Source organism: Palaemon carinicauda, chromosome 8, assembly GCF_036898095.1.
Source record: "Palaemon carinicauda isolate YSFRI2023 chromosome 8, ASM3689809v2, whole genome shotgun sequence".
Taxonomy (NCBI): Eukaryota; Metazoa; Arthropoda; class Malacostraca; order Decapoda; family Palaemonidae; genus Palaemon; species Palaemon carinicauda.
The window spans coordinates 104,993,613-105,006,207 of NC_090732.1; positions in this window are offsets into that span (position 1 = coordinate 104,993,613).

Consider the following 12,595-nt stretch of genomic DNA (forward strand, 5'->3'; position numbering starts at 1 on the left):
ATGAATAGTAACAGAAAAGAAGAATGGAAAGACGAGAGCATTGAAGAAACTTCGATCGAGATGTATCAGCTTAATAATAATAGATGTCTCTAAAACCAAATGATATGATGAGAGTTAACGAGAGTAATAGTTTTTCGAGGTATAAGGCCGGAATCACATAGGAAGCAAGGCGACACGAGTCACGGAAACACCGAAATGCGAGACATCTCACATTGGCGTAGGCACATGTTCATGGTTGTCACTTGACACGATGGAGTCATTGCCTGATGTTGCATTAGTTTTATTGAGTAAGCAAAGAAAAACAAACTGTTGCTACCATGAACGTTTTCTATTGAGGAATAGAAAATGAGAGTTTGAAAAAAAAATCTGTTAATTGATGAAATATAAAAAAAAAAAAAAAATCTGATTATCTGAAAATGTCATACAACACTCATGTGGAACTGAAGTCAAGAGTGCTTCCATTTAATTTTTTGCAATCTCGGTGTTGTAATGAGCAAAATCCAGTATCATCAGAAAAGAAATTAACAACAGTGCAACATTAACAAAGAACACAAGGAAAAAGCACACACACTTGCACATACAAAACAACATCACCAAAATAACACAACGGAGGATTGAACAAAAGTTATTCTTTTTATTCATGACATTTTATTCGAAATTGTTAAGTTCATAACAGCTGGTTAAAAACGATTTATTTCATATTCTTTTCAAATCAAAATAATATTAGAACTTTAAAAAAAAAATGATAACAAATACGACAGCAGATTGAACACAATGCATTTAAAAAAAAAAAAAAAAAAAAAACAGCAGGCAAATCACTGATTTTTTATTTTTTATTTTAATTGTAATGAAAGTTTACTATTCGAGTAAATAAGTGCTGCTGAAGACCATGGTTTTGTCGGACACGCTTCACGGAAAGTAAACAGGTTCACTTCTTGTCGACACGACACTTACGTTTTCCATCCCTGACGTGTCTCTATGTCCTACATGATGCAGCCGGTAAAAAATCTTTGTTACCACTTTCCTTTTTACGCGTGACACCTTGCTGGTCACGCGTCATGCTTGATCATGTCCCTTCCTATGTGATTCCGGCCTAAGGTAATTGGAGAAAAGTTAAGGGATGAAAGTAAATACTATTGGTAATACACATGAAAACGCACCTGTAAGGACTTGATTGAGGCAGTAGAATGAATAAAAGCACTGATTTTGTAAAAGCAATGGGGGTTAAACAATAAAAGTCGTTTGAGAATAAAGTATTTTAGATTTTTTTAAGAAACTTCAAAAAAAAAAAAAAAAAAAAATAAAAATAAAACTTTCAGAGAACTTCACGAAATCTTCATATCTTAATTTTGTTTCAGAATAATGTAGTTAGGTGCTGCCACTGCCTGGAATACTAAATATCTTTGACGTCTCTTTAGTTTTCAAAAAATACAACACCATTTACAGAGTACCTTTATGCAAACCTGTGCATTCAGTTATGAATTTCCGTGTGGTCGCTGTTTTAAGAAATATGACGGATGAAGTGGAAAGGATTTTTCAATAAGGTTATGAGATAAGTATTATAAAACTAGAATATGTAACAAAATCGGCAATATATTTGTCCATGTAAATAATTATAGCCATGGGATACATTAAAGGAATGTTGTTTTATAGTAATATAAAACATACTCGATTCCTGTATAATAAACCATAACTATCGATGATTGAATGGGCATGAAACTAACACTATGATCAGCTTATAAACAATATATTCTATGATTAATAATTTTGTTGCAAGGTGATGTTGAAAACTAATTGACTTTTATGAGTATATATATATATATATATATATATATATATATATATATATATATATATATATATATATATATATATATATATATATACACACACACACACACACACACATATATATATATATATATATATATATATATATATATATATATATATATATATATATATATGTGTGTGTGTGTGTGTGTGTGTGTGTGTGTGTGTGCGTATATATGTATGTATGTATGTGCCTGCCTTTGTGTATGGGTATCGTCATATATATGCATATATGTATATATGTATATGCATAAGGGAACCTTAGACTAAAGCAATATATATATATATATATATATATATATATATATATATATATATATATATATATATATATATATATATATATATATATATATATCTATTCAGTAAGAACAGATGGAGTTGGAAGAGAAGGGGTAGGAATGACGATAACATTAGGAGCAGAAAAGAAAAAGGCCTTAACTGAGTGGAGAGCTGTAAATAGTATAAAGTTACTTGCAAATTTTAAATCAAAGTAGTGCAATATGAGTATTATAATTTGACTATACAACAACTAATGATTCCCCTGAAGAAAGAAAAGAGGAATATTATGAAGAACTGCAGAGTGTAATAGATGAGATCCCAGAGACAGATATGAACATTGTGATTGGCAACTTTAGTGGTAACGTTAGAAGGAATAGTCAAGGGATAAAGAATGGTCCTGGTGAAGTTACAAATGAAAATGGAACACATTTCATAAGTTTTGGTTCAACAAAAAATGTTGTCATTGGAGGTACTCTTTTCCAACACAAGGACATCCCAAATATACATGGACTTCACCATGTGGTATTTACAGAAATCAAGTAGATCACATTACCATTAAAAAGAGAGGAGAATGACTCTGAGAAATATAAGAAGTTACAGTGGGGCAAATATTGATTGCGATCACTAGCTCCTCTTTGCCACACTGAAATTAAAAATGTAAGCACCCAACAGAAGATGAGCATAGAGAAAGAAATCTTTGCAATTGAATGTGGGAATCAATTTACAGTCTTAGCGACATTAAGAGAAGAAGAGCTTACAATCAATGAAGAACGGTGTAATATTAGAACATATATCAGTCAGTTTGTAGTGAAGTTTTGGGAGATGCAGTTACAAAGAGAAAGCTGTGTATATCAAATGTTACTTGAGATACTAGGAAAAAGTAGATAAAGACAGAAATTTATTGTTGAAAGTTTTCAAGGAAGTAAGGAAAATTACAAGAGAGAGCATGTTATGTATTCCAGTATTGATAATGAATAAAAACAAAAAGGCAGGAATTAGTGGGGAAAATATTTAAACAGCAAAGCAGATGAGGTTGACAAAGCTATGAATTTAGGGAGTTGGTCTGGTGTCAGAATCACTCATAGAATTATTAATGAAATCTCTACTGGGGCAAAAAGATGAAGTATATACCTATCAAAAAGAGAGATGAATCTATTATAACAACAGAAGATGAAGAAAGACAACGTTGCATGGAAAACTTTAGTGAGGTCATGAATAGCAGATGAAAGGGGAATAATTTGATGGATATACCTGAAGCTAATGAAGACCATGATGTGGCCATGAATGAATTTAGTATGTTTGAAGTCGAAGCTGTCACTAGGAAATTCAAAAGATGGAAAGCCTCTGGATACGATGGAATAACTGCTGAGATGATATTGGCTGAAAACGAAGTGACACTCGGCAAAAAGCCTGTTGAATGGGAGTTATGAGTGTTGGTGAAAATGACCAAAAAAAAGAGACTTGGCTAAGTGCAATAATTACAGAGACATCTCACTTACGGCAGTTGTTATCAAGATATGTAGCATGCTTATTTTGAAGATACTATAAATATTGATGAAAAGAGGGGAGACGAACGAGCAGGATTTAGATAAAGTAGTTGTACTGGCCAAATTTTCATTTTAAGGCATGTTGTACAGTAATTCATAGAATATAAAAATCCACTTTTGATAGCATTTGTGGACTAAAAAACCTTTGATAGTGTGCACCAGCAAATTTTGTGGAGCATTTGTGTGGAATTTCTCTTGAATATGTGAATTTTATTAAGTCTCTTCATGAGCATAGGAAGTTCAATTTTGATGTCAGAAGAGTCATAATAAATGGATTTCTACTGAGCATTGGAGTACTCCATGCGAATGTGCTGTCACCTATGTTGATTATCTTCCTCATGGATTTTTTAATGCGTAGAACAGTCGGATATGCAGATGATGCTGTCCTTATTAGCAGATGTACCAACCGTGTTTCACACAATTGTACATAATTCTTTTTGTATATATTATGGTTGTATCTTCGCTCTTCCCTCGCACTAAAACGAACATGAAAATTCAAGTCTGGTTTTTCCTCTGTGATTTTGTCTGTCTTGTGAACTTGTCATGTCCTGTTGCCTTGAGGTTTTGTATATAAGGAGAGTGTTCCACAACAATATAACTCAGTCGTTTCCAATCTGCCTTTGATTTCACAACTCCTCTCTCGGCCCGTCACATTGGTGACCCCGGAAGTCGACTCGCTTCCACCGCCTTCCACCCCCACCCCCTCGCCCCTCCATCGTTGGTACTATGACGGACTCTACGGCAGTGGGCGCTACGGCCTCTCCATTCAAACTTTCATCGTTTACCAGCGGAGAGGCGTTTGCTTGGTTTCAGCGCGCAGAAGTCCAGTTTCGTATCAGGGGCGTGACTCGCTCAACCACCAAAGCGGATTATGTTCTCGCGGCGATACCCGAGGACACCTTCCCAGAAATATCCGACTGGCTTTGTGAACAAGGAGACACCCCAATAGCGTATGACGACCTCAAATCATACCTTCTGCAACAGTACTCGCCGTCGCCAGCCGCCCGTATAGCAAAGCTTTTTCAGCTCTCGCAACAACCATTGGGGGACCAAAGGGCTTCGCTTGCCCTCAGGGAAATGACCAGTATCGCTCGCCTTCAACCTGCCGCAGACGGCTCTCCTCGTGAAGTGATCCTACTCCGTGGCCTTTGGATACGCCGTTTACCTGAACCTGTGCGCGCTGCCATACCCGATGTCGATAGTTTACCCATAAAGGACTTGATGACCAAAGCCGACGCCCTTATGGACAGCCACTTCAAGACCTCCATCAACGCCTCCACCGAAGCTGACATGAATGCCGTAGGACATACACGCCTACCCCGTGACGTGCCGAAGCGGCGACAAAGCCGCCCACCACCCACCAATCGCTTGCGCCCCAACGAACGACTTCTACAGCCACTTACTACCTCCCATCCACCGCAGTTTTGCTACTACCACTTCAGATTCGGGGCAACCGCGAAGAAATGTGCCAAAGATTGTCAGTGGCCAAAAAACGTGTAAGTAGGCCATCGCTTGTGGCGGTGGCCTCCCATGTTTCTAATCTTTTCTTTTTACAGGATGCAGGAAAGGGCGTGCGATTTTTGGTAGACACGGGTGCTTGTCGTTCTATTTTGCCAAGGAAACTCTTCAAGGCACAACGTAGTCTGTCTACATCTGCCGACGTCCTCTTGGTAGCTGCCAACGGATCTGCGATACCCACCTACGGTTACGAGAGCCTCACATTATCGTTCGGAAACGGTAAATTCAATTGGAAGTTTATCGTTGCTGACGTCACAATGCCAATCCTCGGTGCGGATTTCCTCTCTCATTTCCACCTTCTGGTCGATGTCGCCCACCGACGATTGGTCAACGCAGACTCGTACTTGTCGACACCTCTTCAACCCGCCCCCTCTAACCTCGCTCTCCACATCAGCGTACCCACGGATGCCTACGCCCACCTCCTCACGTCGTACCCGGAAGTTTTCCGTCCAGAACTTCGCCAAACGCCCACGGTTCCTGCTAATCACGGTATTTATCACCATATCAAGACGACGGGACCCCCAGTCTTCGCAAAATTCAGACGTCTGGCACCGGAACGATTGGCAGCCGCCAAACAGACGTTCGCCGAAATGGAGAAAATGGGCCTTTGCCAAAACGCCTCCAGCCCATGGTCGTCACCCTTACACATCGTTCTGAAGAAAGACGGCTCCCTCCGTCCGTGCGGGGATTACAGGCGCCTGAACATGCAAACAGAACCGGATCACTACCCCCTCCCAAACATTGCCGATGTAACCTCCTACCTGCACAAAGCAAAGGTTTTCTCTACGCTCGACCTCCTGAAGGGGTATTATCAGGTGCCTATGAACCCAGAAGACATCCCCAAGACCGCCATCACCACTCCGTTTGGCACATACACCTTCAATTACTCCTGTTTTGGCCTTCGTAATGCTGGGGCAACGTTTCAACGTCTCATGGATGGCATCTTAGGGGACCTCCCTTTCTGTGTATGTTATGTGGACGACATACTTGTGTTCTCCTCCTCAAAAGAGGAACACTTCCGTCACCTGCGCATCGTGCTCGACCGCCTGCAACAAAACGGCCTTGTAGTCCGGTACGACAAGTGTACCTTTGGCGCCAACGAAGTGTCGTTCTTAGGGCACCGTATCACTCCTGAAGGAGTCCATCCCCTCCCTGAGAAGGTAGCAGCCATTCAGAATTTCCCCACGCCCTCGACCGTCAAAGCTCTGCAGGAATTCTTGGGCATGATCAACTATTATCACCGCTTTCTGCCAGCCATTGCCGCCACTCTTGCTCCCCTCTACGCCTCCCTCAAGGGCAAGCCAAAGGACTTGAAGTGGGGTCCCCTTCAAGAAGTGGCCTTCTGCAATGCAAAGAAGGCCCTATCAACTGCTGCGGCTCTCACTTTTCCTATCCCACACGCCCCTCTCCTTCTCTCCACCGATGCTAGCGACGTCGCTATTAGTGCAGTACTCGAGCAGGTGGTCAAAGGCTCGCCCCGCCCATTGGCCTTCTTCAGCAGAAAACTGTCCAAGGCAGAATCAGGTTATTCTACCTTCGATCGTGAATTGCTGGCGGTGCACCTGGCTGTCCGTCACTTTCGCCATTTCATAGAAGGTACGCCCTTCGTCATTCGCACAGACCACATGCCTCTGGTGCACGCCTTCACTCGACAGTCTGACGCCTGGTCCGTCCGTCAACGCCGACATCTCTCCGCCGTGGCTGAATACAATTGCACCCTCCAATACGTCCCTGGGAAAATGAATCCCGTTGCCGATGCCCTGTCAAGAAACACGTTGGCTGCCGTTCAACTGGGATTGGATTACAACGCCCTGGCTGAAGCCCAACGACAGGATCCAGAGTATCAAGCTTGTAGGACATCCTGCACGTCCCTCCGTTGGGAGGATTTTCCCATCGAAAACTCCAACACCACCCTCCTCTGCGACGTCAGTACTGGTAGACCGCGACCTTGGATTCCTGCTCCCATGCGCCGACAGGTATTTGATTTCATCCACGGCCTTTCACATCCCTCGTGCCGTTCTACTGCACAGCTGCTGAAGGCAAAGTTCATTTGGCACGGCATTTCTAAGGATGCTAAGGATTGGGTCCGTGCCTGTACTTCTTGCCAAACTTCCAAAGTACATCGACACACGGATTCAGGAGTGGGCCCCTTTCCTCAACCTCAGCGTCGTTTCGCACACATTCACGTCGACGTTGTAGGCCCCCTACCCACATCACAAGGACATCGTTACCTGTTTACCGTCATCGACCGCTCCACTCGTTGGCCTGAAGCCATTCCCATGGAAACTGCAACGTCCGCCTCATGTACATCTGCCTTACTCTCTGGATGGATTTCAAGATTCGGTATACCTGAGCATATTACTTCTGACAGGGGAACCACTTTCACCTCTCAATTATGGACGTCATTAGCGAATCCTATGGGCATCACCCTACATCACACAACGGCCTACAACCCCGCTGCCAATGGAATGGTTGAACGTTTTCATCGCACCCTCAAAGCAGCTTTGATGTCCCGCTGCAAGGATTGCAACTGGTTTACTCAGCTTCCCTGGGTCCTCCTTGGACTAAGGACCACTCCTAAAGACGCCCTCGACGTCTCGGCAGCCGAAATGGTGTATGGCGACCAGTTGGTCGTCCCTGCCGAGTTTTTTCCTTCTACAACCTCCTCCGACGATCTCCAGCGCATACGTCACGTCGTGGGAAAATTTACTCCGTGCCGCCAGACTTACAAGCCCCCAGCGAAGCATCACATACCAACGGACTTGCACTCTGCAACGCACGTCTTCCTGCGCAACGACACCAGCAAGCCACCGTTAACGCCCCCTTACACGGGACCTTACCTTGTGATCCGACGCAGTCCGAAAGCATTCCTCCTAAACATTCGGGGCAAAGAAGACTGGGTCTCCATTGATCGTCTAAAACCTGCTTATCTTCTGCCAGATGACCCGCCTACAGTTCGCCTCTCTAGATCAGGGCGTCCTATTTAACATGTACATTATGTCATTTTTAGGGGGGGGGGGGAGCCATGTACCAACCGTGTTTCACCAATGTGACGGGCCGAGAGAGGAGTTGTGAAATCAAAGGCAGATTGGAAACGACTGAGTTATATTGTTGTGGAACACTCTCCTTATATACAAAACCTCAAGGCAACAGGACATGACAAGTTCACAAGACAGACAAAATCACAGAGGAAAAACCAGACTTGAATTTTCATGTTCGTTTTAGTGCGAGGGAAGAGCGAAGATACAACCATAATATATACAAAAGGAATTATGTACAATTGTGTGAAACACGGTTGGTACACAGAACACCACAAGATTTGCAATGCTTGCTTGTCAGATTGTATGAAATATCCCACGACGTTGGGCTCAAGATGAATAAAAGAAAGACAGAGAAGGTGAGAATGAAATACGCAATGGAAGAGGAAATATTATTGGAAGAGGAAAGGATTAATGAGGTAAAAAAATTTAAATATTTAGAAACTATGATGTTCAGTACAGAGTCTTTACAACTAGAGATTAGTAAAAGATAAAAAAAAAAGATAAGACAATGGCTAGATTGAGTAAAATTTGGAAATCCAATTGCCTGAAATTACATATAAAAATCAGGCTACATATCAGTATAATGATATTTGTGTTACTTTATGGATATGTGTCATGGTATGAAAATGAAACAATCTCTAACAGATTTAGCAGATTTGAGAACAAAGCCCTCAGAAGGATCTTGGGAGTTAAATGTCAGGACAGGATGTCCATAATTGAGAGGTGAAAGTAGAACTCCTGTCAGAAATAATATGCTCATGGATACTAAATCTCGCTATCCAACCTGAGAATAAGGCAGCTGTACATGAGGTGGATGTTGCCGTTTCTTTGGGATTGGCTCCAGGCTAACGAGTGGAGCTCTCAATGACAATAAACAGGTAATGGTATCCTTGTGATGTGTGTAGGGGACCTACCATGATGACGTGAATGTGGGTAAAATGGTGCTGAGGTGGAGGAAAGGTACCCACACCTGAATCCGTGTGTTAATGTACTTTTGAAGTTTGGTATGATGTAGAGATGTGGACCCAATCCTTAGAATCCTTAGTAGAGCAGGGCCAAATGAGCTTCGTTTTCAGTAACTGTACAGTAGATTGACGCGAAGGATGGGAAAGGCCACCAATGAAATCAAACACCTTTCGGAGCATGAGAGCATTATTTCATAGTCGTGGACCACTAGTGCTGACATCACAGAGGAGGGTGGTGTTGGAGTCGTTGAGGAGAACATCTTCCCAGTAGAGCGATGTGCAGGATGTCATACATGCTTGGTACCCTGGATCTTTTCGTTGGGCTTCTGCCAAGCATTGTAATCCAATCCCAGGTGAAAGGCAGCCAATGTGTTTCTTGACAGGATGTCGGCAATGGGATTCATTTTCCAAGGATGTGTTGAATGGTGCAATTGTATTCAGTTGTGGGGGAAAGAGGCCTGTGTTAAATGGCACAGCAGGAGTCAGACTGTCGAGTGAAGGAATGCTCCAGAGGCCTGTGATCTGTGTTAATGAAGAAGTGCGTACACTGTAAGATGTGGTGAAAGGGACGGACAGGCAAATACATGGTCAGCAATTTGCGGTCGAATGTACAGTAGCCGAATTTTACCTTGTACAGTTTGCTACTAGAAAAGTCCAATGGCCAGGGTGAATCATTGACCATCAGTTCGAGTACTGAAGCCATAGCGATGTCGCTGACATCATTGGAAAGGAGAGGGGTATATGGCACGTGAAAAGTGAAAGCAACAGCAGTTGATAGGGCATTATTTGTGTTGCAAAAGGTCACTTCTTGAAGGGGACTCCACTTCAGGTCTCTTGTCTTGCCCTTGAGGTAGGTGAAGATGGGGCAAGAGTGGCAGCAATGGCTGGCAGGAAATGGTGATAGTAGTTGATCATGCCCAAGAATTCTTGCAGTGCTTTAATGGTCGAGGGTGTGTGGAAGTTCTGAACGGCTACTACCTTCTCAGGTAGGGGATGGACTCCTTCAGGAGGGATATGGTGCCCTAAGAATGATACTTCGTTGGCGCCCGAGGTAAACTTGTAGTACCTGTCTAAAAAACCTTTCTTTTGTAGGCGGCTGATCCTGATGCGTAGGTAATGGAGGTGATTCTCTTTGAAGAAAGAGACCTCAAGTATGTCATGCACATAACATACACAGAAAGGGGGGTCCCTTAAGATGCCACCTCGGCGTGGAAAAGTGGCCCCAGCTCTACGAAGGACAAAACAACAGTAATTTAAGCTGTATGTACCGAAGGGGGTGGAGACGACGGTCTTGGGAATGTTTTCTGCTTTCATAGGCTCCAGATAATACCCCTTTAGGAAGTAGAGCGTGAAAAAAAGCTTTGCTTTGTGCAAGTAGGAGGTCACATCAGTGATGTTTGGTATGGGGTAGTGATCCAGTTCTGTGTTCATGTTCAGGCCACTGTAATACGCACACAGATACAGAGAGCCATCTTTTTCATAACAATGTGTATGGGTGATGCCCATGGGCTTGAAGCAAAGCCCCTTTCTTCTATTTCGGTGAATATTTGTTTAGCAGCTGCCAAAATATCTGGTTCCAGACGACGGAATAGGGCGAACACTGGGTGCCACGTCGTCTTGATATGATGATAAATACTGTTTTTGACAGGAACTGTTGGCATTTGAAAAAGTTTTGGACTGAAGACTGCCAGTTACAGATTGAGGAGTTGGGTGTAGGCCACTGTGTGCTAATGTGGGGATTAAGGCTGGAAGGGTCATGTATAAGTAGTGTCTACGAGTAAGACTCTGCATTGACTAACTATCATTGAGCAACAGCAATCAGGAAATGGAAATATGAAAGGAAATCCACACCAAGGATTAGGAATGTGTCGTTGACAATGAAAAACTTTCAAAGATGTTTGGCACTTTAAAACAAAAATGTGAGGTTTTTGTAACTCTGGGTGGGGATCTCAGATCTGTTGGTAGCTACCAGGTGAATGTCGACAGACTTAGACAGACTATGTTGTGTCATGGAGAGTGGCTTTGTTAGAAGAGAACATCAAGTACTCATGTCAACCAAAAATTGCACGCCAGTACTTGCAACTTGTAGAAAGAAAAGATTAGTGATAAGGGAAGCCACTGCCAGAAGTGATACACCTCTCCTTTTTTACACAGATGCCAGCTACTCCACCTTCAACCGCAAAATGTAGGTGGTGCACTAGGCTGGTCATCACTTTTGCCATTCCTTGGAAGGTACACCCTTCATCATTTGCATGGACTTCATGCCTTTGGTACACACCCTCACTTGATAGCCCAATGCCTGGTCCACCTGTCACAGAATACATCTCTCCACTGTGGCTAAATAAAATTGTATCCTCCAATACGTCCCTGGGAAAATTAATCCTTTTACCGATGCCCTGAAAAGATACAAATTGACCGCCTTTCACATGGGATTTAATTACAACACCTTGGCTGAACCCAAACAAAAAGATCTATAGTACCCATCATGTAGGTCATTCTCTACATCCCTCCATTGGGAGGACATCCCTTTCGACGAATCATATGACACCCTCCTCTGTGATGTCAATACTGGTAGACCTAGACTGTAGATTTCTGCTCCCATACACCGACAAGTGTTTGATTTCATTTATTGTCTTTTACTTCCCTCGCACCATTCTACTGCACAGCTACTGAAGACAAAGCTCATTTGGCATGGAATTACTAAGGATGCAAAAGATTGGGCTCATGCCTCTACTTAATGTCGAACCTCAAAAGTACATTGACACACGGATTCAGGAGTGGGCACCTTCCCTCAACCTCAGTGGCTCTTTGCCCAAATTCACTTCAATTTTGTAGGTCCCTTAGCCACATCACAAGGACATTTTTACCTGTTTACTATTTTTGACTGCTCCACTCGTTAACCTGAAGCCATTCCCAGGAAAACTGAATCGTCCACCTCTTTTACATTTGCCTTACTCTAAGGATGGATAGCGAGATTTAGTATCACTGAGCACATTACTTCTGACAAGGGTACCTCTTTTACCTCTCATTTGTGGACATCATTAGCAAATCTGGGAATCATCTTTCCTCACAAAACTTCATACAACCTTACTGTCAACGGAATGGTTGAACGTTTTCGCCGCCATCTCAAAGCACATTTGATGTCTTGTGGCAAAGATTCCAAATGGTTTACCCAGCTTTCCTGGGACCTCCTGGGACTAAGTACCACTCGTAAAGACACCCTGGATGTCTTGGCAGCTGAAATGGTATATGGTGACCTGTTGCTTGCCACTGACTAGTTTTTTTCCATCTGCAACCTCCTCCGACAATCTCTAGCGCCCACATCACGTTGCGTGAAAGTTTACTCCATGCCACCAGACTTACAAGCTCCCAGTTAAGCAACACATATGGAAAGATCTGCACTCAGCAA